The 27,958-nt window shown below is 41.2% G+C and overlaps 1 protein-coding gene across 4 annotated transcripts in view; it reads right to left on the reverse strand.

Annotated features, from left to right (window-relative positions):
- LOC308063196 (uncharacterized protein) overlaps positions 1 to 27,958 on the reverse strand; it is a 251,665-nt gene that overhangs the window by 158,499 nt on the left and 65,208 nt on the right. Inside the window, exon 3 of one of the 4 annotated variants that reach the window (XR_013927872.1) lies at positions 1 to 27,958. This exon is cut by the window's left edge and continues 14,920 nt beyond it; it is cut by the window's right edge and continues 21,003 nt beyond it. The exons of the other annotated variants lie outside the window; for them this stretch is intronic. The gene's annotated coding sequence lies outside the window, so the exon portion shown is untranslated. 4 annotated transcript variants of the gene reach the window in all.

The following is a 27,958-nucleotide window of genomic DNA, read 5'->3' on the forward strand; positions in this document are numbered from 1 at the left end:
AAATACAGTACCATTTTGTTTGGGTATTTTTCCTTCATTCAATAGAGACATAGTATAAAAGAAAGGCATATTAGCTGAATACCAGCATTTTATATGCTATTGCTAGTTCTTGCACAATAGAATTCCTGAGAACTATGCTGTAATTCTCTCCTGCAGTGAAACACAGGGGTGTCCACATTGGTATTCTTGAATTTTCTTACACTGTTAAATTATGAGACTGCTTGTACTATGAAGAGAGATTGGGTTATGAATTTTCTGAAGTGACAGATTCTGTTATATAAACCACTGGTGAGTCTGGGAATGCCATTCAACGTTTTCAGCTTTGGAATTAATTTTATTCTCCTTCTTCTCATGAGGAAATTAAAAATGTTCACAATTTTACTGGTAAGGAGTGCAGTTTCCATGACAAAGTCACATCCCTGGGAAAACCTCAAGTACTTCTTCCAGCCGTGGGAGGACAGAGCCCTGGGTGCAGAGGTACAATTCTGCCCTGACAGGTGTGCACCTGTTGCGAGTTACTGAGAAACTCAAACACGGGTCCTAAAATTAAAAGGCTGCTCTACAAGACAGCTGCAGCATCCCTCTCGTAAAAGGCAAGGCTAACAGAGTTGAAAAAAACAATAGAAAACATAGGGTTTATGCGATACATTATAAGTCTCTTTTTGAAAAAAAGTACTGGTCTTTTCTCCCATTACATGCAAGTCTTTCCACTACTTTCAGGCCCAGGCTGGTGAGAGTCAGGTAGTCCACCATCCTTCAGCATTACAGATGTGGCATCAAAAACTGTAAATTAACTGTCTGATACCACTTATAAAAGTTAGTAACATATTCTTATACAGTTTACTTCGTTCAGTGATGACTTGTCATCGCAGCCTACAGAGTCCATTCAGAACTTCATAAAGTAACTACCTTGAGGAGTAAGAACTCTTCTATGGACAGCAGCTTTCAGTAAGAAGAATCTGAACAGGTAAATGAACACATGGAAATTTATTGATAGAGAAATAATACAAGAAGCGAGAGTTTGTAATGGGATAAAATACAAATTCATGTTGAAACATTAGGGGAAGCCAGCATAAATTCAGGGATCAGACAAAGATTACTGATTTTTCCTTAAATAAGAATAAGAAAGCAACCTAACTGTCTCACAAGCACTGGCTGATAAATTCACTTGAAGAAATATAGTTTGATTTTGCCTGTCTCCTCTTACTAGGCAAAAGCCATCAAGAACATACCAACACCATCATTCCAAAATCTGCAAGCTTCACAGTCCTCTCAAATACTCGCCTTCACACTTCTAACCAGAAGATGGGAGGAGAAATGAACAACAACCCTCCCTAAATACCCAAACCTCTCAAACAACATGTTGATGTAGCCTCATTACCTCTGTTCAGAATTAATTTAGATTTTACCCTGAAAAAACAGAAATACATGAAACTTGATGCTTCAGAGCATATCTCCAGGTCCCTGCAAGTATTCTGGGCAGAAGCTCCCTAGGTGTGCCCTAGGTGATTCCTAACACCCTCTTGTCACGTCAAAGACAAGTGACAAACCCAGGCTGACCACCAGGCTCGCCCACATGCAAAAACCAAGTCAACTTTCACATTGCTCGACTTCTCTGCAAGCATCAGCATGCCTGTTCACAGAACATTCACAGCCTGCTTTCAACACCTGAACACTTTGGAAGGTGGAGCATGAAACTTTTCAGAACCCTAAATGTAAGCTTCAGTCAGCAGATGCAACTCTTGAGCAAGACAAGCAGATCTAAGCGCCTTAGCACTGGATTTCAGGAAGTCAGGCATGCGGAAGGGAAAAGCTCACACCCCTAGACCCAAACTACACGTTCTCTGGAATATCACAGTAAGAGCTGAAATACAGAGGGAAAAAGTTCTTCCTGGGATGTGGCACAGAAAATGCCTGCTCTTGGAAAAAAACTAGGAAATTGAGCTGGTATTCAATAAAAATTGAATTGCTCAACACAGTTTTACCGTACTTAAACACAGTGCAAATCCATTCAAGTAGTCAGGAGTAGGGCAGGGAGAGGTTAGTCTGAAATTTAACCTGACTGTTCAGAATGTAGGCAGAAAAGCCACAAGTCAACCTACGCAGCCTGCTTAAGTTTTACCAAACAAATCATCAAACAAGGGCAGAGATCCAGTGGAGCCCCAACAAGTCCTTCACCAGGTGTACAGAAGAGTTTCAGTTGTGTAATACCAGTGGTGTGTTAAGGCAAGTCCTGCGTCAGGGCATTTGGCGAGCAGAAACATAATCCGCAGTTGCAGCAGGCCAGCCTTGCTTGTGACATGAAGGTTGTATCCAGTATGATGCATATACACTGGCTGCATTGACAGGTTAAACATCAGGACTTCTAAATTCCCATTTTAACCAGTGGGTATTTCAGCACACTGTACTGGGGAATGATTCTGTGCTTGGCCCGCACAGCTTGTTGCAGCTGCCTCGGAGAAACAGCCACTTGTCTTCTAGCTGTGTGATGTTGGCCTGACGTCAGATTTCATAACACCCCTGAGGTCCAGCTTAGGTACACCACCACAGAATCATCGTGTAGGCTGGGACTGTACTCACAGACACAGGCACCGAAAGAGGCCTTGGCAAAACAATCACTGAACTCACACTTGGCCTGTGTCTTTGTAGCTTCAAGCTGGGATTTTCAAAGGAGTTTGAATTTTGCTGGTAGGTGAACACATAATACCCCTTCATTCCTTTGAAGAGGCCAGTCTGAAGCTGTAATGAGCCTGCAAATAGTGATTAGCATTTAAAGTGGCACCCTCAATAATAAAATCTCCGTAAACCGGATTCTAGTTTTCTGGAAGTGAAAGACACTATTCACATTTACCTCTCAGGAGCCTAATTTTGGTCTCGTACTGCTAAATGCGAGGTCACAAGATATCAGCTCCAGTGAATTACTCCTAGGCTCCTCAGGTAAGATTTAATTCTGGGCATTCCATTTGCAAGCTTTCTGGAGGCTGCAGCCTGCTGCTCCCGGCTCCGTTCCCCTGAGGAACCGCCTGAGGAGCAGTACCTGTTGTCAGCCAGGCTGCAGGAGGCTGAAGCGATGCCTTCCTAGTCCAAAGCCTCGCACCTCCTCTCAAGCGGGGGTGAATAATTGTCCCTGAAGTCTGATTTTCCCATTATGCTCAAAAATCCTGCCCCCCAAATGTGGACCCTGACGGAGTTGTGGGGCTGTGAGGTACGCTCTGTACCTCTCCTACCTGCTGAGACCAAGCCCACAGTAGGCACTTGCAGTCCAGCTGCGTCTCCAGCAAAGCATTTCGTCGATGAATGCAAGGGGTAGTTAAAAACACACAGGAAGGACTTATCCTGACATCAAACTGAAGCTTACTTAGTAAAACCAAAATAACAAATGAGCAAACCTGCAGCCAGGTAAAAAAATCTGAACCTACAAGCGGGGAAGCATTGAAATAACAGTAAAGCTTTCATTCCTAGCTGCTTCTGCAGAAGCAGGTGTTAAGCAGACATGCCGCATGGAAACAAACCTAACCTAGGCAGGCTCTTTTGGGAGAGTGAATAGACAGAAAAGTTTTTCAGTGCCCATGTAGACGCCGGTACCTCTCTCTCTACCTTCTGCTGCAGCCAACACAAGGACGTTGGTCAAACGGTTCAGAGGAAAGGCCAAGCTCAGGCTTAGGAACTACACATTCCCCAGAGAAGACCTCCTCTGCTCTGATTCTCAAAAAACATAAAGTTTCTTACTTTTCTACATTGATCTGGAAATCTATTCCATTTTCCATGCTTGACTATAGAAACCTTCTTAGAAGTTCCCGAAATAAAAATATTAAGCAGAACACCAGTGTTCTTAAAATACTGTAGCACTCGAGTCTGTCTGCCACTCAGTGGCACATAGCAATTTGAAATTATTGAAGCTCTTAAATTAAGTGCTTAAATTTGAAGGTGATCACCACTCTGAACATGTGAATTGTACAGAATCTGAACTATCAAAGCACTTCAATTTACTCTAAGCAGGTCATTTTTGGAAGTGATAAGAGAGCCTGTGATTGCCCAGCCTGCACTGATTTCAAGCTAGTGAAGTTTTCTATTCATTTTTACAAGTACTTGAGTGATTATGGTAGCTTAAACGAAGCCTGTGTTGACCACATTTGAGCAAGTTGGGGGTATGTGTGTTTGTTTTGTTTTGTTTTGTTTTGCTTTTAAGTAGCAATTTTGTATCAGCATTTTCCTTCAGGAATCAAGTCAAAGCAGGTGTTTTTCCCCAGTGCTTCCGTAGTTGTGTGGATATAAAAATTGAACACCCTTATCCATTTCTAGAGTCTTCAATTCACTTAATAGACAATGTACAATTTTCTGAGTGTACTGAAAATTTCATTGCTTTGTAACTACAAATTGAAACCTATAATGCTTATCTCCAGGAAGCAATCATTAATGCCTTTTTTACAATACAATTTACTCTTGCAATTTTGACACACAGTGCCTTTTGAAAGTACTTTCTTAAACGAACTAGTAATAGCTAGTTACCCCCTGTAATATATTACTCGGTGATGAAATAGTTATATTCCATACACAAACCCTTTATAGCTGTAAGGACTATAGAAACGTGAGAGATCCTTACACTCCAGGACGATTCTTTCCTTTGCCATCCAAGTAGCTTAAGGCCAGAAGGAGGCCTTGCCAGTTTTTTTTTGGATTTGGACAGCTTTCTTCTACATATTCCCAGAATTGTTAAATATTGCACTATTTCCCACACTGCATAAAGTTCAATTAGAGACATTCTTTTTGTGGGCCTTTTTCTTGGGCTCCTCCAACTGCCCCATGGCAGAGCTGTCATGGCTGATGCCCTGCCTTGATTCACAACTCCCAGCAAATATTTCTCATTTTCTTTTCTGAATAGCTTTACTGATAAAGCATAATTATCTGAAAACTCTGATGAATTCTGGTATTTGTTATAAATTAATTCCATTTCATGCCTAGTCTTTTTAAGGCACTTTCATTCCCTATCAGAGGTAACTTCTGAGTTGAAGATTTGTCTGCTACCCTTCCCGTTGTAAACCCTTGAAAATCAAGTCTCTCTTAAGTAGAAGCACATTTTGGCTCTTTGACAGCATTTCCTCTTATACATCGGTACTGATCCATAATCTACTGCAAAGGATGTGCATTATCACTTGCATGCTCTGCCTCCTTAAAATAATGTGTGACCTGGGATCTGGGGGGTTCTTGCTGCAATATCTGTTGCTTACTCATACCTGATTGATAACGAGCTCATGTTTACGATGCTGAACAGTCTTGAACTACGTGGGGAGGATTTTTGCCATTTGGAAGACTTCCACAACCAGCAAAATCTAACTAATTCCTGTGTACGGCTTCTGAGTCATGCAGTGTTTGTGCTACGCTTTTCAGCATAATGGCCAGTCAAATACCAGAGGTAAGATAACACAACCATGCTTGACATTTATCCGTTATCAAATCATTCACTCAAGTTTACATTGATTTAGCTATGCACGTTGCACCTTGATAAAATTATTTTTATTGGCATACCATGACACATCAAGATGTTTCAGAGTAATTTATAAAGAAATCTGTCATGTGATTGCAGAAAAAGTATGAAGGTTTTTTCAAGCCATTTGATGTTCTCTTGAATGATTAACCCCCGTGTGAAAAATCAGTTGACAGGTTAATTTTCCAGGTCAAAATCCAGGCTTCAGCACAACCACTTCTTTAATTTTGTTTCACGTCATAATGTGGAAGAGTTTGCCTGTCACTGGAAGAAGTATAAAACAGTCACAGTTGCTTTAGTTTGCTAACTGCCGTGATTGCTTACATCTCTGTTCTTTAGTATTTTGGCTATAATGCTGCAGATGCAGATTTTTCCTAGTTCCTTGCTTTGCTGAAGAGTTCAGTAATTTATCAGCTATCTCATTCTCACAAGCATTTTCCTGGTGGTTTGAGCTTCACCTGAAGCTTTCTCAAGTTTATGTATGTTTATCATATCTTTCTACTGTACCTGCAAAGCAAGTGCCATAACAGCAATTTCAGAATGATCAAAGTCTTAATCAAGTTACGTAGTTGAGCTGGTAGACTACTCTACTACAATCCCTTTAACCGTTTCAGCTTCTTTATGAAATTGTCCTTGTTGTTCCCTTCATTTCTACAGTGCCTTGTACTGCATTGTCCTTTGTTTTACAACTTTTTGCTGCCTCTTTTTTTCAGAGGTATTTCTGAGGAGTTAATGCTTTTTTGGGCTCGTTTCTTTTCTGTCACTTGGTTACGCAGACTTCAGAGACACTTTTATGAAAATCAATAACAGCTGTTGCAGCATCTATGATATGATCATTCAAAAAAGACAATGGCACATCAGGGCTGACTTGTACAGGATCCAAGCCTCGATACATGTAGACTCCTTTCATTGGTACAACTGGAAATTTGTTTTGTTGCGCCTTGATTAGCCTTTTCCCTATGCTTTGTTAGGATCGTGAAAAAGAAGAGTTGTAAAAGAATTTGAAGGCTGTTTTGGCCCCACTCTCTGCATTAAGTTGGGATCAAGCAGTTGTAGACTATCCCTGGCAGAGTTTTCTTTAACCACTTTCTAAAAGGCTCTAATGAGGAGACCTGAACAACCGTCCCAGGGTTGGAACAATTGCTCACTACCCCTTCCCATCTTTTGTGTATGTTTTGGAAGATGAAGTTTCCCCTCAGGCTGCTTTTCGTTACATTAGACAAATCAGGTCCTTCACCTTGTTTCCATAAGCATGTTTTCTAATATTCTCTTCCTGTTACCCTGCTCTGGGGTCTATCCGGTCTGTCTACTCTTAAGCCCAGCTCCCAAAACCCCATTTCAACTGCAGCTGCACCAGTTCCAAGAGGAGCAGAGAACTTTTCCTGCCACTGACAAAAAAGTTAGAGCATCCCAAAGTGTCAATTTCATGATTTTGCAGCAGTATCATGAAAGAGGTGCACTTTTTAAATGAATTTGTTGTTCAGTCATATCAAACAAAAATTCTGTTAACTTCTAATATCAGCTTATCTATAGCATCTCATGTCTTCAAGAGCTGATGTAAATTTCCTTTTAGAAGAAGTTAAACCAGTGAAACCAACTCCCGGTGACTCCATTTGGACGCCTCCTATGAGTTGTAGACAGCCACATTTTACAATGGCTTCCACTTCCTCTGAGCTCTGACTTTTCATTTTTAAAGTCATTTTTTCTTCATGCTCATCTAGAATACGGGGATTGTGCTTGTTCATTGCTTTCTCCAAGTATATGTTAACTGCCTTAACGCTTGTTACTGCCATTACTGCAAAGATGCCAGCCCAGTCATGTTGTCAGTCGGAGCAAGCTGATGAGTAACTCCCCAGTCACAACTGGCTCTTAGCCTATGAGTGATGATGCTATTTCTGAATTAATGCTATGCTCACTGAATAGTAACTATTTTGCATCCTTGGATATATTACAGATTTTCTCATTTTTAAATTGCTTTTTGTCAGCACTGATGTTTGCATACTCCAAGGATTTAGGGCTTGCGTTTGTCCATTTCTTTCATTACTGCTATCAACTTTTATTATTGCAACTATTGTTCTAATGCTCTAGAAATTTACTTACATACTTAACTTCAGAAAAGACTGTCATAGACGCCTCGCTTTACCAATGACTCACATCAACACTTCAAAAACTGCAGAGTCCATAACCTTGCTTCTGTGACTACCTCAGTATATTTTTGATGCTTGACTTTATTTTGCTAATGACTGCAAGTTATAGAACTATCAATCATTTGCCAGTCTGGCAAAACAGTGAACTTCATTTCATCTGGCCTCTTTGACCTGTGAGACTTAAGTGGCCCTAACAGGACTTAAAGCTCCAGCCAGCAGAGATGATAGGATCATTGAAACACAGGCTCTTTCATTACCGCAAGGGGTAGCCCTGTAAGGCTGAAATCTCAGTGGTGCTGCTCGTAAAGGTTAACATTCCTGCTAGAAACCACTACCCAGCATTTCAAAACACTTCTACATAAAGCTAATGCCTGAATGCATACTTAGGTGATGAAACCAAAGTAGTCCGGTTTGGGAAGGCGCTGAGTACCCACATCTTTCAGCAATTTTTTAGAATTAAATGAAAACAGTAAGTGAAATAACAGACCTAAGAGACAGACACAGCGGCATATGGCTATAGTCTTTTCAAGACAGAAATAAATCTTTGTACAAACTTAAATAAAAAATTCTTAAAAGGTAAAGTGACTAATTGCTTCGTTTTATATGGTTTAATTGATGGCCTAAAGCCAAGAACAGATTTATAATTAATCAAAGTTTCTTAAATAATTGTGACTTCATTGTGATACAACCCTGAATAATGGACTGAATAATAGGTTAATCAATTGACTGATTCTTTCACTGAACAAAATATCAAATGAAAATATTCACCTATTATTTATATTCATTTGTATTTAGATGTAAGCACGTACAAATCTGACTCCTTGCCATATTGAAACAGGACGGAGTATTACAGCATGAAGTGTTCACAGAGAATTTGTCATCCATGTGGAACTGGAGGCAAGGGTGACTGTAACACCTCCTCTTTGCACATGTGGCCCAGCACACGCTGTGTTTGATGTGCCAAAGAAAAGGTACTAACGCTTGCCCAGACAACATCAACATCACTTCCTCGGGAAACTCCCTCCCTGTTCTCTCCAAAAGATTCAGGGACATTCAAGCAGGGCACTGAATCTGGATAATATAGTCCATCTACACAGGTTGTACACAGCACGCTATGTCTAACACCGCCTTCCAGGTTTGGGGTGGATGTAGGGCGACCAATGCACCGAAGAACCTCTACCAAGCAGAGGAGTGTTTACCCCTGGAAGACTCACACCACTGACTCTATGAAGGTTTCAGTGCTCCCAGATAACTTTACACAATTAGGTTTTGAAAGCACTTATTATGGAAGATTCAAGCCGGTTTATAGTTTGCAAGAGAAAAGTAACCAGTTGTTCACAAAAGGAACTGAATGTGAAGGAAGACATGGAGATAATAATGAAATAAATACATCCATGAGTCTGCATTTAAAAAAAAAATGCTTTGAATGTAGGGCGTCTATAAGTCAGGCGCCAAGCTAACAGGCTGGCAGGCCAGCATGTTTTCTTTTACTCCTTTTGCTAGTTCTAGGTTGTATTTTCAAGTGTCAAGTCACATTTCAGATCAGCACTGCGTATTTTCTTACCAGTAAAGCAAAGCAATACTGATCTTCTGCAATAAAAGTGCATATTTATTTGAGAGCACCCTGCATTATAACAGCAGCCAAATTAAACTGCATTTAATATTTCCTGTTGGTTTTCTATTATTTATCAAATGCTTCAGTGTAGTAATTTATATATATATTTATTTATATTTATATTATATGAACATATTTGAAACTACATTGCCATTTCTCAGAACCCTCCAACAAGGGTTTTGTTGTTCAAAGCTGCTGTAAAGCAAGCTGTGCCAAAGGGAGCTATTTGGACTGCACAACAATGAACTTTATTGATCCTGCAAAAGCCATAAACACCGTTACATTTTTCTGAATGCCATCTATGGGCACATTTGCCATCAGCTGATAATGGGAGTGCATGTCTGCCTATATATTGTTGTTAAAGACGATATCACTATGCAATAAAGAATTCAGCCAAGAGATGCTCCAGAATGCCCAATTCTGGAGCGTGATCTTTGCGACCTTTATGTTCTCTTGCTTCCATTATGTAAGTTTAATTGGCATCAACTCTGGACCCACATTGAAAGTGCGACCTTATCCAAGCCTGCTAAGATTTTCTAGCTTTTTAATTAAACTAGGTTAAATTGTTCCACTTGTGGCCTTGACAACTATACATTTATGTCACTCTATTCACACACATTAAAAAAAAGAGAAAAAAAAAAGAAAAAAAAAAGCATATGCATGCAAGTGAAACAACTGCACACCTAAATAAGTGCTTTCACAAATAATATGGCAGGTTATTCAGTAAGCACGATATTTGGATAAATTCTGTGTCTGTAAAAAGTACTAAGATACAAAATAGTGTCTGTGTCAAAGTACAGATTTACCAGTGGTGGTAAGTTAATGTATGACTTGTATTCCTGCTTGCCTAGTCCAGCACGGCACCTCTTGGAGCATTTCTGCTCCTACCCAGGCATGTTTCCTAGGTCTGGAAGAACCGTGTACTTGCATGGCCAAGTCTTATCCTATACAGAAATCATGGCTAGTTTGCGTGCCCAGACTGGGAAGCACAGAAAGGGGAGCTCTTGCAGTCTGGTGCCATAAACATAGCCAATGTCAACAGGGTTTATTTTACAGGGAACATTAAAGGGGAGATTTTCAAAGAAACGTAAGAAAGTCATGAGCAACCAGGGATCAAACACCTTTAGGCTCCTCTGAATAGCACAAGGTAAAACAAAACAACCAGTACACCAGCCCGTACCAATTGCCACATTATAATGCCCCCTGAGGCTTCAGTCCAGGAAATCAGGATCTTGTTTATGGAAACATAATTAAAGCACTTTCCTTGCTTTCCTGTAATAGACACTTTAGCACCTGGTAATCAAAGGGAAATACCTGAGAAGTCCGTCCTTGAGTTTCACTAAAGCCACGCGTTAGAAGCCTATTTGCCTATATTGCCTATCTATCATGCATTTTTAAGACACTCAAGCGCTTTACACTCTTTAAATGTTTGGACCCTTTACCTGCTGCGATGCTGAGAGTATCAAATGGGAATCCTGCCCCTAACACTCACAAGTGATTCTTCACATACATGTTTCCCCGGCTCAGACTGTGCTCAGGCCCATCTGTTTGGAAGCACCTATCCTGCTCGCCAGTCCGAAGCTCACACAGAGATGCCAAGGGATGGGAACACTGAGCAGGGTAACGCTCACTCACATAAGGCTACAAAAGTCCTGTCCTTTGCTTCCACCCCGACAGCCACACTACATCACCTCTGCTGCAAGTCTCACTGAAAAAGGGTTCACATCTGCTCATACAAAGATTGCTGCCATGGAAGTGAGGTACGGTCCAAGGGAGCTTCAGCTATACATGGTGGCTGCTGTGGGTGAAGCCTGCCTTCACAAGCTTGCCCAGGAGCTCATGCTCATAGCAGAAATCTGTAGCTCAGGAAACAAAAAGTGATTCTACTGCGGACAAATTTCCTTCTTATTTGAAGGAATTAATGCAGTGGAGGTGCCACAGGGACCTTCACAGAGCTACACACACACATACTCGAGCCCTAAAATTGTAATGAAAGACACAAGTCAGAAACAAAGGACTCTGAGTAATGAAATGATTAAAGAGAAAATACAGTTGAAAACTCCTGGAACACATTATAATTTAATATCTCATTATTTACTAGGCACATTGAACATAACATGAATTTCCCTCTGCTCCACCAAACCCACTTCATATTCCACAGAGCCTATGCTTCTGTATCTCATCCAAGTCGAGATGAAATTGTCTTGTATATCAGACAAATGTACTAGAGAGTAGCCTACACTTTGATAAGGTACAATCTGAACGTTCCCAACAGTCCAGCTTCCACATCATTTAGAGCATTTGTACGCACACATTTTCAATGCACAATGAGTGGCTTTAGCTGTTCATTATTATTAAGAAGTTATTTTACATGCCCTTGTGCCTGGTAAATAATACCACGGAGAAAAAGGTAACCAAGGGTTTGAATAAATAATTCTGCATAAAGCTAGAAGTTCTTGTTTTAAATCTGCATTATCATGTTGGTTCAGATCTGTAGGCTTAGGTCTGAACAAACATGAACTTCAGGGACATTTGAAATTCAGCTCTGAATCCTGACCTGGATTTTCTAAACGACCTTTGAAATTTGGAACTAAATCCAAATGTTGCAGAGTCTCTACCTGGAAGCCATTCGCTGATGGATTTTCATTCAGTCTAATGTAGGTGGCAAATTATGCCGGGAGTAAGTCATTTTCGAGAGATCCAAGGTCTGGCATACAGACTACTGCATCCAGCAGGTTTAAATGGAAAACAAAGGTTCCTCATTTACCTCTGAGACTTCTGTCTGATTTATTTTGCTTCTCTGGTTTGCATTTATTTGATTGTTTGTGCCAGGTATAATGGAGAAAATTCAGGCATTGCTAGGGAAAGCTGTAATCTGCAGCACTCTGAGGCAGTCCCTCAACCACAATGACCTCTTGAAGACACCTCTGAATCAGAGCAGAAAGGAGAGGTGGCAACTCCCAGCTGGACAGGTCTTTGCAGCTTGCCCAGATGTCAGCAAACTAGTCTTTACTGGCCAGTACTGAGACAGCCGTAACTTTTTACAAAGCAGTGAAGCACATACTTAACTTTACTCACATATTTAAACTTAAGAATGCACTTAACTGCTCTGCTGAACACAGACAGGCAGAGCCACACGCCGTGCTGCTCTGGGGACCTAGGGTCAGCCACCTTCAGAGCACTGAAAGCATCTCGAAAACTCCTGAAAATGGGAAATACAAGAAATACTATTTACCAGGTAACTACTCCAGTGTCAAGAGATAGCAGTTAGGAAAATGTCCCTTTTGCAGACTCTGGCTGCATGTGATACTACACTACACAACCCCAACAATCCTCTGCCATTCCTGTGAAGGCAGACATTCAACGTATATTGGTATGCTAGCAGATCTTTCCCGCACAGAAACCGAAGAGTAACAGCATCATAGCAGTCCTCTTCTGAATTGTACTATAACAAAAATTGATATGTAAACAGAATTCTGAAAAGCTGCCTTGTACTTATGACTATAATTTGTCTTGATTACATAGGACCATGTACAAGTAAAAATAATAACAAAGAAATATATTTTACAAATGCACAAATATTCATAGGCAGAAGTCAGTCACCTTTTCAGATGTCTATCAGTTGCTTTGGTAATGTGTTGAAGAAAACAAATGAAGATTTAAAAAATTAGTCTAGCCACTACCTGCAGGAACTGATTGTCCTTTAAAATAACTTCAGTTTTACGAAACTGTAAAACCCCAAAGCATCAATACAGTTTGAGAAAAATGTCCAGGTTCCAGGGACAGGAAGAAAGCTACCCAAGGAAGTATTTTATTTGCCTTTAGACCATTTCTGCATGTGGAACTCCCCGCGGTGATACTCAGCTCTGCTTCCTGAGTGGCTACTGTTAGAAAGAGGCAATCTACCTTAGACCATGCATTAATCTGCATTTTTCAGCACAAAAATTTTTTGGCCACTATGCTGATCACCCAAATAGAATTTTTAAGTAGCCTCTGAAATTCTCCCATCTAAATAGCATTATGTCCTCTGCACATTTTGCTACCTCACTGTTCATTCTCTTTCCTTAATGAGAACTATAGACACATTTTATTTCTGCTGTATTGGCATGTCTCTACAGATTCTTCAGCATGATTCTGTATTTTAAGTGAGCAGTGGTAATCTTTTTAATTGCACTGTTTTAATTCGTATTTTGAATAGAAATTACACATAGATAAATAGAACTAAGTTCCTGCTGAGACGAAGACCACTGGAGTCGGGATTGTCATACTGGTTTTTGACTAGTATTACGCGTGGTTCAGAGATGACCTGAACTTTCATAGAAAAAGAAACATGAATCAAAAGTCAACCCCCCATTTTAATCAAATTGCCCTGATTATCTGGTATGGATCTAAAAAAGGAAGGTTTAAATAGCTCCTACAATGTAAATATTTCAGAACTAAGCTGACAGTACAAGAAAAAAGAAGTAATTAATAAAAGCAAATGAAATTACATTGTAGGAATCAGGGAATTGCTCAGGAAAGGGCACAAAGACTACGAGAACCAGCTGATTACTGTGGATTGTTTCTATGCAAAAAAAACCCAACAAGCAATCTATGCCCTTCAGGTTACCGAAAAGGAAGAAAGAAAAAGGAAAATATAAATTTGTCTGTCTATACAAATGCATTACTGGATTGCAGTTGCTGGATTTTATGAAAAGAGAATAGTTTCATATTAACAAAAAAAAACAATATGATTATACAGTTTTCTTTCTGGGGAATCAGGGATAGTTTTCTGCAGAGGCGTTAATGTGGGTGTTAACTGAGTGACAAATCCTGAGCCAGGCTTCTTGCTGAATTCTTAAGAGGGAAAATCAAAATCCTTCACTGAGCACAAAGCTCCCATGTCTTGTCCTTCCTATTGAAGCTCTTGGAAATAGTACAGTTTTAAATTGCCCAAAGACCTTCTTACCTGGAGGTATTGCTGATAACTGTCATTTTCTCACCTTGGCATAAGAGAGGAAAAATAATGGAGGAATGACATTGGGCTGTGCGGACAAACCCCAACATTACGGAATAGTTGAGGTTCACCTTCCATCAAAATGGAGGTTTGCCATTGAGCTCCGGCCAATGTGAAACTTGACAAACCAGATCTTGTGAGCACTCCCCAAGTCCTTCTTTAGCCAGTGAGAAATAAAGCATCTCAGGTGTTCTGCCTCAAAAATGTAAAGCAATCATGATCCTTACCATAAACTGCCAATGAAAAGAAATTTATATATCCAAAATTATAATTCATCAAAGGTCAGACAAAATCTACCATGTTAACAGATTAGTGTCCTAAAATATTTTAAAAATATTTTTCAACATGACAGATTAACTAGTAAGTTGCAAAATAAACTGGTATTCGGGAGGATGTGTTACAAGGACATGACTGGATTGCCTTTAACAACTGGTTTTCCCTGTAAGATTCATGCCTTAGTTATTCAAATGTTTGTTAAAGGAAGAAATTAAAGCAGAGCGGGGTGCAGCTCTAACCTCCTGGAAAACCCTCTTCTGTGAGAGGATCAAGTTATGAGACTGCAAATTGAAGAGCTGTGATATCAAATTTAATGTATAGTCATCATCATGTCAGGTAACTTAGAAACTGGAAAGCCATGTCTTAGAGTTAATGGCTTAATCCCAACGTACTTATTCACACTGTGAGAAAAAGTGTCAGAAACTGAAAATCCGTGAAACAAGGTTATGGAAGAAAAAAAAGAACAAAATAAACATTGTAACTGACAATATGCTGATATTGATTTATTTTCCTTCCTGCAACTGGTACTTTCTGGTTTGCTAAAATCTGACAGCATCCTTTATATTCAGGTCATTCTGAGGCCTGATCTAGTATGCCTTTAACTAAATATTAATTATGAGTAACTGTGCCAACCACTGCCACTAAAGATGGGGTATTTATCCTGTTCAATGCCTGAGCTCAGAGGTATTCAGCTCTCAAAGTTTTGGACTGCCAGAAAATAAAACTGTGATGGCAAAGGATGTGGTTATGTGATAAATAGTGGAGAAATTTCCTTTTTACTAAACACAAAGAGTAAGAGAGTTTCCTGATTATTAATGATAAGCTTGTGCTCGAGGCCTAGCTAAATCAAAGCTGAGTGTTCTCAACCACAGAAACAACAAAAATTATGATTGAATGATAATCACATGTGGTTTGATTATATGCATCCTACAGGCTCCCACAGATCCTCCTAGTGTTTAGCCCAGGCCCAGGTTATCTGCTGCCTCACGGCCAACCATGCCAGCCCCAAACCCACCAACTTTCATAATTTTGTAGTTAAAGAAGTGAGGAGGACGTGGGCAAATGTACCCTGAGGACCACTGTTTTGCCAGGGCCCTGCCTCCATCTGTGCTCCTTGAACAGACAAGGCAGCAGATAGCCCCTACAAGCTCAGTCACACATGGACTACATGGAACAGGGCTCGGCACCTCTGTGCTGTGACTGCAAGCCAGGACTCTCTGGCATGCCACATGAAATCCTTTCACCATTTTGCAAGAGGATACAGAGGGATTTGGATTCCTTCCCTTGGAGAGAGCCTTGATGTGGGAAAGGAAAAGAGGAAGGGAAAGCCTTTGGATTTTCTATTTGTGTACACAGGTTTTGGAGGTCTTTTTGGAGTTCCCAAAAGCACTGAACCAGGAGACACCATACCATGGGACAACAAATGGGGATACGCATTGGAAAAGCATCATCAAGATTCAGTGAAGGAACACAATAAAGACCACTGCAACAGCCGTGTTGGTCCTAAAGTTTTGTTTAGTGTTCAGAGCAAGGGCTGTCTTGATATATACCAGATACAGGCCAAGATGCTAGAGACAAGGAAGTTATTTGCCCTCAAGGGCTACATCTATGCTGCTAAAATTACAGTCAGGTCATGGGCTCCAGTACTTGCATGCCACTGGCCATTCTGGGTGTTACTTTAGTCTCCCCCCGGGATGTTTGAATCAAGCTGTCAAGTTTTGAGGGGCAAGAGACTTTAGCAGTGTGCACACACACAGTGCCACACCTCTTGGCTTCACGGTCAGCAAAGAATCTTTGGCACAACTTATTTCTTAGTGCAGAGACCTGGGTGCATAAAGGAAGTCCTAAAAATTTCCTCACTGGAGAGGTTGTCAAGCATTGGAACAGGCTGCCCAGAGAAGCAGTTGAGTCACCATCCCTGGAGGTATTTAAAAGACATATAGATGTGGCACTTAGGGACATAGTTTAGTGGTGGACTTGGCAGTGCTGGGTTAATGGTTGGACTTGATGATCTTAAAGGTCTTTTCTAACCTAAACGATCCTATGATTCTAAAAAGCAAAGGGAGAGGCAGGCTTAGTGTTACCAGTGGTGAAATAGAGATGAGAATAGTACTTATCTTCAGCACAGGTATTAGAAGCAGAAAAGAAGAAGCTGTGCCCAGAGAAGTTATGGGTGCCCCATCCCTGGAAGTGTTCAAGGCCAGGTTGGACGGGGCTTTCAGCAACCTGGTCTAGTGGAAGAGGGGTTGGAACTAGGTCATCTTTCAGGTCCCTTCCAAACCAAACCATTCTATGATTCTACAAAAAGGTCTGCAGTGCCCTGGTCATTTCTTCCTCCATAGCGAGAATGCATGCTGCCATGAGTGCTTGTAAATGCAAGTGTTTCCCTGCCATGAAAAACGTGCCAGTACAGATGCTTGCACCATTTCAAAATCGCATGGAGTGTCAAGAACTGTTGCTGCTGACAACAGTGGTGCCTGCTGCCACTGCTAACTGTAGTACCCTTCAGAAATACCCCTCCCCTAAGAGATGGTAGAAATGACAAATTGAAGTGTTAATTTGTTAAACTGCGATAGGACTGTCAAATTAGCCTGGCTTAATGCTAAAATAATTCTATTCATTACTACAGAGCCAAAACTAGTATCAGTTACAGAGCCAAAACAAGCATCATACCTTTTGATAGTAAAATTCTGTGTGCAGAGCAGTCTTACAAGTCCAAGAGGAAAAACAGGGAAACAGGTAAGCAGCTCAGAGTATTCAGCTCCTGCAAACGGAGCAAGTCCGACAAGGCTGTTGCCTCTGAAGACACTTCAGACAGTGAGCATATGCTTCTGCTGAACACCCCTGAGGTTCACCAAAGAAGTGTCTTGAACCCTAGCTTCTCTGACTGCTGCTCTGATAGTATCAAAGATTGTTCACTCGTGACAAAACCAACAAGTAGTGAATTGCTTCCTAACACATCAAGAAAAAAAATACACTGTCACAATCTTTTTTTTTGTGGATGGAGGCCAAGCTGAGTCTGTTCCAAGCATCAGGGCCAAAATATCTTCTACAATTAAAGCATTGCTGACAATGTTGTTGAGGCTACACGAGATGGAGCAGATTACAGGTCACCCTGCAGATTGGAGGTATATTGGCACTGTGATGGTAGCAGTAATAAAAATGTGTTTGTGTCAGTAAAGTAAGCAAATATGACTCAAAGCACACAGGCAGTAGACAGGCTGAATAAGAATTCACTTTTCTAAACCACAATTTGAAGTGCCAAAGCATGGTGGCCTACAGAGCCTCACCGCTGGACAGCTGCTGCGGAAATCTAACAGGACATAATTGAAATTAATGATAGAAGAAAGCAACACTCACAAGGCTACCACAATTACTGCTCTGCAAAAGTAAAAGTTCTTTTCTCTCACTGATACATTCAGGAAGACATTAGATGAAGTGAAGCTATGTCATTTGATAAAATACTGCTGTATAGGGGTAATTAAGAAGGGCAGTAGGTAACTGCAGACACTGCAGAGGCCCTGCCATAGTCTCACAACAGGAAATACAGAGTTGAGGCGGGGGGGGGCGGGGAAACAACAACAAAAAACCCCATTTGCAGCTGGAACAGAGAGCATAACCCTACACCATCTGGGAACTTATTCCCCTTGTCTGGGAATGATCTCTAAGCCCATGTTAAAGGATCAATGAATTGCAAAAGATGTCTCAGCCTGCCTGGGAATCTGAAGAATGGGTGGAATTCGGTTTTGCTTTGACTTCAATTTACCCTGCCCACATTACAATTTTGTAACATACTGTCAACCTAAAAATATTTGTTCTGTTGCCAGTGTCCTATCACTACAGAAAGGGAAACAGTGATATTTTGATCGTGATGGGTAAATGGCAAAAGCATATGAAATAAAGTGGGGGTGTGGTGGTGGTGGGAGGGGAGGGGATAGCTGAGGGAAGAGCCAGTCCCTAAATAACCCAGTAAGGCAATACTTCTAATACTCATTGTGAAGCGTGATCACGCTGCTAATGAAGCAATAAATCCTCCCTTGCTTTGGTGCTTGAGGGAGGGGGGTCAGAAGGTGGAGAGAGCTCCCTTTCCCTTCTCATTACAAGCGGCAATGCAAAATGCTTTAATAAAGCTAAGTAATGTCTTAGAAGGAATAATCAGCTAACGTTTCTCCTCACGAACCCATGCCGCAGAGTGGCATGGCTCCTTAGCCCCTCTGGCTTTCCTCTTTGGACCCCTGTCCTACAGCCAGCACCAAGCCTGGCCCTGCCCTCCCCATCCTCCTCACCAGCCAACATCCACTTCGGGACTTCGACACTTGACTTCCAGACTTGCACCAGCCAATTTAAGCATACGCATCACTGATTAATGCCTAATCCCCACCACCCCCCATATAATAAAATACCCTGAAATTGTAAAGGAAAGAAACATTTACTTTCCCCAAAATTGAAACTGGCAATGAAAAATGAGCAAAGCCTCTCTCTAATTAACGCTAATCTGTCTGCCTTGTGTACGCACTAGTGAGGGAGCCACAGTACACTGCAGATCAGAAGATACAAGCACACTCAGGAGTTCAACCGCTTTAGAAGCACAACATCTGTTAGCCATGTTATTCTGCAGCTACCCAACAAGCAGGCACTCTTCATAACACTTAATAGCTTATGCATTATGTATGCAGCCGTTGATACAGAGGCGCTTGGGTTCTGGGTTTCGTTCTGCGCAAGTCTTAAATTAGAAAACTACGGGCGAATCTGGGGAGTGCCTCTCTCCCCTCTCCTTCCTTGCGTGGTAAGCGAGAGCTTAGGGCCAAATTCTGCTCCCAGTTACACTAATACCTCTCCACTCAAAATCAGTCCGGTGTAACACAGAACGGTATCTGACTGACTCCATCTTAATTCACTCAGTGTGTGGAATTAGAATAAAATTGCAAGAACTCTCATTAGAAGAGAACATTTTAAGTCACTTATTGTTGTAATATCCTTGAGTGATTTATTCACTACATTATTATTACAAATTAATAAAGGAAGGGCATGCATTAATGGAGTTTATAGGTTTTTCAATTACTATTTTCCTATTATTCTTTCTATTATTCAATTCACCAGCTTCTTCATATAATTTATCTATAACTCCAATATATTATAGTGCTTCAGAATTTATGAAGTATATACAAAGCATATAAATCCTATTAACTCATCCCATCATACTTATAATTGAGTCAATTAAAACGTTCTGTGTGTCTACAGTATATAAAGGGGAGGGAGAATAAAACTGAGACCAGGGGGTTAATAAATCCTTGATTATTTATATTTTCTTAAACTTCTCTGCCACAATGGAGCCCAGATGCAGCATGAATATGCTGCACTGTGCTCTTTAGACCCTATAGCCCAGGATGCACTGCCTAGGGAACATAAGAGACTTGAGAGCAGCTTACAAAGATTTTCATATTCATTTTAAGGCCAAAGGGACCATTTTGTTCTTCTAATATGACTACTCACATAACACAAGCCCATAGGATTTCACTCAGGGATCCCTTTATAAAGCTAATACTTTCTGGAAGAGCTTTTTTTTAAAGTATCCAATCTTTATTTAGGCATTTCCAGCTATTTGTTCCAATTTTGTAACATAGCCTCGCTGATAAAAATATACATCCTGGCAGGTTTTCACACCATATATGCATGACCATGTTAGGTATCTAGCTCAGGAATGATTCAACAGATCACATCAAAGTGAAGGACTCCCTGCCTAGTCAATGAAAAGAGGCAGGCAGTCAGCTCCAGTGTTTTGAGTCAGAGCATCTAAATGAGTTGCCTGAAAGAGCTAAAAGCAGACTAAGAGAATAAATACCTACCCCAACTTCTGTTCTGAACTGCTCAAGATCCTCCTACTGATAGCTGCTCCTTCCAGCTATTGTCTTTGGCAACATACTTCATTTGCTAGACTGAATAGGCAGCTACTTTCTCTATAGCCATACATACAGCTCCATAATAATTAAAATACATGGAATTTGCAATGTGATAGCAAGATAGATTTTCAAGAACCCAAATCATTCACAGAGGTCTTTCCTCATCTCTTCCCTTTTTGCTGCTATCTTTATTTCAGTGGTGACCCACTGGATCTCAACATAGGGTTTAGGCAACAGAACCTTAAGTGCCACCGAATTGAATTTGTGCTACAAAGCCATTTAAGTGCATTTGAAAATCACACCCTTGAACCCTCGATAGGACTGCAGCATTATCCTGGCTACAGAATCCCTGTGCAACATCAATGTATTAATTCCTATTTGTAAGGCCTTTGAAGTGCTCATACTACCGCATTGCACCCTGCAGATTTTCATTGGTGCTAATGTGGTACAACTCTGTTTTCTCCCTCCCCCCAACCTGAACCAGTCTACTGAGAGCAACAAGAAAGACCAGAAAATCTGTTTTTCCCATACATTTGAGAAGACAAATCTTGATGTCCCAGCATGAATTATTCCACACCACACAAAAATGCTAATTAAGCCTTTATTCTATAACCTGACAGATGTTTCTGATGCTCTGTTCATTCATTTCATACTGTACAAAAGCTAAAGTTTTAAACTTTTTGTATTATGACGAAATTAGCATTATTCATGAAGACAACTGTCAAAAGTCTACTTGAAGCATTGTCCCATTCCTCAGAGGGAAGAACATCAAAAAACATAGCTGATGACGGCCCTCCCTTGTGCATTAGGTAGACTCACCACCCCGCCACACACAAGGAGCTCACAGGCCACCATTCCTTCTCTCCACACACCTTCACTTGTCTTTCCTACTAGTAGCATCTTGGTTTACACTTACTCCACATACCCAGCCCACACAACCTAACACTGTTTATACAGGGAAGCAGTTCAAGCAAAAGAAACGGTTGCCTTTGTGGCTGTAGCCCACAGGGAAAAAGGTGAATCTAAAGATTTTGTGCCTGATCACCTTATTCCTCCTTCACATGGAAGTTTGTCTGAGTGCCCTTCTGTCCCAGCAGTGGCCAGTGTCCACCCTGGCAGCAGCCTGCTCTGCAGTCCCCACGCATCCCCTGGCATAGCACTGGTTTTGGCTGACAGCCGCGCTGCACCTCTCCTGCTGTTGTGCTTACCAGGGTGGGCAGGCAAAGACAAACTCATTTTCACACGCGGATTGCTTTACTCCCCTGCCTCTCCTATGGGTACAGCACGTATACCCCAGGGAATGGCCCACCCTGTCCCAGCCTTGCCCTGTCCCCATCCCCAGGGAGAAGCCCGATGCCCAGGGCTGAGGCTGCCCCTGGTGCCCCCCATCTGCCTTGCTCCTGACCAGGGGGTGGGATGGGCCCTGGCTGCCAGGTCCAGTCCTGCTCCCCAGGAGCCCCAACTGTTCCTGGACCTCAGCCCTTGCTGTGCCCCGATGCTTCCCCCAAGTAAGCCACCATCGACTCCCATTGTCTGCTTCCCTGCAGTGTCTTCATCCCTGTTCCTTTTATCTTATCTTCTACACATCTACACAACATCTTTCTGTATTTTTGACTCCTCTTATATATCACTATTTCCATTTCTCCTCTGTTCCCCTAAAAAAGCGCATTAATACTCCTATCTACTCAGTATCCTGCCCTTGTCACCAGACCAACATCTGAGAAAACACTTGTCCTTTTCTCTTTGCTCTCTGGAGTAACTGTCAGGAAAAGAAAGATTTCTTTAAAAATACAGATTCAGCAGCTACACACTGTTACTTGGAAGGAAGGTTGTCCCTGGGGTAGTGATTATACATATAAAGACAATAATAAGACTGAAGGCTGCAACACTGTGTAGCAAAGGTAGAAATCTTAAAGTTCATCTTTACAGTTCTCCAGAGATTTAATATATAGCATAAAAGAGCCTATTTTACATGTTTGTTCATCACAATTTACACTACAACATGTCTCAAGAAATGCATCAGTATGAGGATAAACAGAAACAAATATGCATTAAATAGATGCACATAAATGAACATTTCTAATAAAGTATCAACCCATCTTTTTTCTATTTGCAAATTTTTGAAATTGTATTTATTAACAATATATACCAGAGTTATTTCTGTTACTATAAAGCTGAAGACCTAAGGGATGTGGTCTATTATGTATCAGAAAAAAGCTACGTAGTCACCTGATTGTTGCTTTATGTACCTACACAGTACATCACTAGAAACTCACACGGGATAAAGTTTTCTAAAAGCAGAATTTAACCGAGCCAAAATGGTCTATGCCAAATGCATTTCTGTAGCAATGACAGAGTTAGGTAAGTGAAACCTGGAAGCATGACACAGATAATTCAGCTACAAGTTTATCAAGAATCATGATGGAATATTAGACTAAGGATGCAACCAAAAAAAAAGACATGAGGACTTCCCTGTTAGGTTCCACAAATCCTAAGCCTGATGTCCCTTCCTTCTGCAAAGCTGAATCCAAACAGCAGATTTACATACAGGGTCTCTGTTCATGGGCAGAAATAGACACTTCAAAGAGTCAGGCCATAAAATCTGTACTCTGACGATGTATCTAGAACAAGCAACTGGGCAACACTAAGAAGGATGTGATACTGACTCTGTCCTTCCTGTGAATGCATAGGAACGAGGAGAGCCAGAGAAAGGCTCCCCTGCTGAGCTGGATGGATGGCAGGGGAAACAGAAGGGGCATCTTTCTCAAGAAACACAACTACTGTGTGGTTCAGGATTTATAACACTGGAGAGCAAGAAAAGCAGGGATGAATTTTCAAAGATCAATTGCACAGAAACCTTCTTCACAATAGCCTCGGGGTAAGGGCAGTCTTCTTGGATGCAGGACGGGGGGGTTTGAATGAACTCAGACTGAAGCAGTAACGGACTTCTGTTTTCCTACTGGAAAAAAAAAAGTTTGAAAGTGTTCCTGATCAATATGCATTTGTATAGAAAACAGCTCCCTTCCTTTCTCAGGTGAGTGAAAAAGACAACAGCTGTATCTGCCTCCTGATGAACTAGATATAAGGAAGAAACATTTTATAATGAGTGTGGTGAAACACTGGAACAGGCTGCCCAGAGAGGTGGTAGATGTCCCATCCCTGAGAACATCCAAGGTCAGGTTGGATGGGGCTCTGAGCAACCTGATCTAGTTGAAGATGTCCTGGCTTATTGCAGGGAGGTTGGACTAGATGACCTTTAAAGGTTCCTTCCAACCCAAACTATTCTATGATTCTATGAAGGTCCGAGTCCTGCTAGCACATTTTCAGGGGACTCAGCATACCTACGAGGTAGTGGCCAACAAGAGGTTTAGGAGTTCATCGGTTAGGCAAAAGCTAACAGTCGAGGAGTTGTGTCTTGCCTGTGGACCATGAGTGTTTGGTAGTGCTCCCTATAACCACAGTTCCTGTTTACCCAAGCAGAGGAGCTACCAGCATGTACTCCCACATCACCGGCTCGCCCATCTTCCCTCCAAAGGACCTGTAGCAGCCAGGCATAGGACTTGCACACAGTCGGGGTGCTTTCCCTCACTGAAGGCTTTTCACTGTCTTGGTTTGGAAATGCTTTGTCAGGAAAGAGCAGCCCTGGCCACGTGCACCAGAGAGAACTGCAGCATAGGGAGTCTCAGGGACAAAACACTGAAGTTCAGACACTTCCAAGCTATGGCCATGCCTGTTGAAGGATTCCTTATTTCACTATTATGTGGGATATATGAGACACAGTGGGATTCAGCTAATCTATATTCTGATGTCCACCATACTGACCTAGTCATTCTTGATTCCCTTTTTAGCATATGGAACTTTTTAGTCTAGGTGTCTTTAGGACATGGTCAATTTAAACTGTTTTAGATGTCTTACCTAAGACATGAAAATTACATCCTCTGTCTTGACAGAAGAATGGTCTACATGACCCGTAAACAGTAGGTATCTGCTGTATGCACAGTGATGTACTATCAGAGGCTGGATCTGTTTTGTTTTCTATGATTATGTCCTGTGGAGCTAGCCCCAAAGATCACAATTACTCCTTCTGTCCTTAAAATCTATTAATCTTCTAATCAGAGCTAATTAAAATGAAATGCATTTTTACTTTTTTCTTTTCTAGACAACTCTCTTTCATCATTAAAACACTGACATTTTTTAAACGAGCTCCCCTAATAACAAAAGAACATTAATATACCTTGTTAGTATTCTTTTCTAATAGTAACACCACAGGCTTGTCCAATTACACATTTTTATACCATTAGAAAATGAAGTGTGAAGCTACCCTAGGAATAGGCTACATGTAATGGCACACTCCAGTTAGCACAAAGTACCCACTGTAAATAGAAACCAACCAATTAAGTGTTTCTTCCAGGTATCAATAGTTCTGGGAAGTATTCTACTGTAGTTCATGAATTTTCTTTACGTGTACATGCAGTAATTTTGTATTAAATATTTGGGATAAAGTTGAGTGATGTAGAAGCACAAGAACAACAGGAAGGAAGCAGGGGGCTGCTTAAGTAGGACATGTCTCCTCTCAAGCTTTCAGCTTCTCTTTATAGTTCTTATGAAAAGCTTGCAGCAGCAGAAGACAACAGGAGATGTGCCATTTAAACACAGGTAGGCCATTAATATATTGTTTAAAGTAATTGAAATGCATTGCAGAGGATTAGCTGCCTGCCAATCATTCCAATTAAGCAGGCGTGTCATTGATCAGAATGGCAATTAAGAGGATTCTAGGGTATCAGCAATTTATTCTTAATGGCCTCAAAACTAATTGCTTTCAAGCACAGAACCAGGTTCAACATTCTTTACAAAAGAGAAAAGAGGGAGTTACTGGAAAATTTCTTGTTCTTTCCCCTGAACTACCTATGGGCTAAACTAGATTAGGAAAATTTACAGTACTCCGGAGCTCTAACACAGTAACAAATTATTCCGTCATTATCTGCTGTTAGTGACGGGAAATTACAAGATAAAATGGAGCGACACTTGGTGGTTTTTTTAATCTGGACTTGTGACGTCTCCGTTAAGTCAATGAGCAATTCAAACTCGGCAGCCAGCACACGGTAAGGCAAAGGCTCTGCAGCAGCACACAGACAGCACTTCCCTGCAGGTTCTTTGACAATGAAGAAGTGTAGCCCTGCAAACCACCGAACTCTTGGCACCCATCCGTTAGACATCCAGTTTCAAACTGGTGGGACTTCCCACACTTACATGCTCCAGTTGGTGTCCTTGGGCTCAGCACCCACTACCATGGGCTCGGCACCATGTCTAACCTCTGAGCAAGTGAATTAGTTTGACTCTTGACTGCCTGTGTTACAAGCATGCTGGGATGTCTGGTGGTCTGCCATGTCAGCCGCGCTCAGGAAACCCTCTGTGCAAGCAGGAGAGACTGAAAGAGCAAGGCATCCAGGTAGCTCAGGGGCTCTTAGGAGCCAAGTTGCCACAAGGATGAGTTGGACAGAAAAAAACTGGATAATTACATGGGCAGACTGAGCAGTGCCGGTCCACAGGAACACCATGGAGTCAGGTTTGGTCATAACCTCAGCCCTGGCACAAATCAGAAACCTAATAAACCTTGTTAAAGTTACAGTGAGAAAGCTTGTGCGTGTTGCCGCACACTACTCTGTTTTTTCAGGTGGTTTTTTTTTTCTCCTTTTCTGTCACTTTTTTTCTGTTCATATAGTTTTTATTCATATGCATCAGTAAGGAAATAAACAACAGATACCTTAACTGGAATGTTTACATTTTTGCTTTTCTCATTGTCTTGTTTTAATACAGAAAACACTGTGAACTAAGCAAAGAAATTAAAAAAATACATAACACCTCCAAAATTATGGTATTCGAATGCTTATGTAGAGCAGCACTTGTGAATATTATTTTGAAGTAAATTTCAAATCTTTGCATAGGATTTTACCTTTCTGAAAAATCAAATGTTCGGTACTACAGAAATATATTCCCTATTTTAGAATATTTATTATGCAGACAGCATAATGTTTGCTGTTGATTATAGTATACATTAATAACCTCTACATAAATACGTTATTTTACAAACTACTCTTTACATAAGGTGGGTTTTGCTTTAAGTGCATCATTTACCTTAAGTGCATCTATAGGATCTGCAGTTCCTAAAGGGAGAAGGCAACAGTGAAGCAGACCAACACACCGGAGATAGTAGAGGTGGAAGGAACCTTATCCTCAGTCCTTCGAAAATGCCAGCTGTCTTGTCAGTTCAGTTTAAAATCTCCAAACCCTTACACAGAAAGTGAGGACTTCACTGGTACAAACAGCCCACCAAGCCTGTATTCTGGCTTCATCTCCATAACAACACCTGAACATCTCCTTTCTGTTTCCTACCTGAATTTAACCTACTCAGACTTCTAGGCTAGGGAATTTCTAACACCCCTGTTTTAGAGAAGTATGGCCCAGAACGACTCACACACCTGAGATCACGTAAGGAGCCTGGACAGACCCCTGAATGGAATTTGGAAGTCCAGAGCTCCAAGAGTCTGCTGCCCTAACTCTTGAACATAGAAACCAGGAGTGTTTTTAAGAAGCATCTCTTCTCCTTTAATGACCCTGGGACTTCCTCTCATGGCTCTGCTTTGGGCATTGCTTAGCTCATGGTTCTGCTTTGCAGTCTTGGACAAACTGCCACGTCTCTTCCCGAATAATTCTCCCTGTAAAACTAATATTGCCATCCTTTTAAAAGGCTTTGATATCCTGGCATGACAGAGGCAGTTCCTATTTATCCATTAAATGCTATTTGACGTAGTAGACCCTTGCACCCACAGCTGAAAAGAACACCCTATTAACCTGCTCCTAGCCTAAACAATAATAATTGCAATTAAATTTTAAATTGGCTTTTGCAGAGGTCAGTGAGGCTGCTGTGGGTAACAGGGGACAGAAAGTGCAAAACTAGCAATTAAAATAGCCTCAGCCTCTCCTAATAAAAGGTGCGGGAGGATAATGCATATATACATACTGATCTTCTAGCCAGTGCAAGTATCTTTTGTAAATGTGTATTTGGCAACTCAGTAGGTAAACAAATGGGTCAGTGAGTTAAGAAAAATTGTTTCTTTGCTCTGTCATTTCAGGAGGGTAAAGCCTGCAACAGCCTGCATTTTCAGTTAACCAGACTCTTTCTACTTGCAACAGTGGAACTGTTGATTTCCACAGTTTCACGGCTAAGGATTTGCTTAGAAAAAGAGCACAGCCTTAGTCCCCAAACCAGCTTTTTCCTATTAATTTCACTTTGCTTGCTCTATGTGTAATGCAGCCGTTTGAAATCCTTCCATCTTGTTTGCAACTTGAATCATGTCTCTATTTTTAGAGGACTTGGAGCTACACTATGACTTTACCAAATGGAAAATGTAATCATGTCTGTGTTATGTATAACAAAGTGTGTATTTGCCCCGAGCCAGATGAACTGCATCACCAGGATTTTGGATGGAGTTAGATTTTGGGGATAGTAACAATCTTAGGAACTAGCCCTGCCAGCAA

This window comes from Falco punctatus, assembly GCF_963210335.1.
Source record: "Falco punctatus genome assembly, chromosome: 4".
Taxonomy (NCBI): Eukaryota; Metazoa; Chordata; class Aves; order Falconiformes; family Falconidae; genus Falco; species Falco punctatus.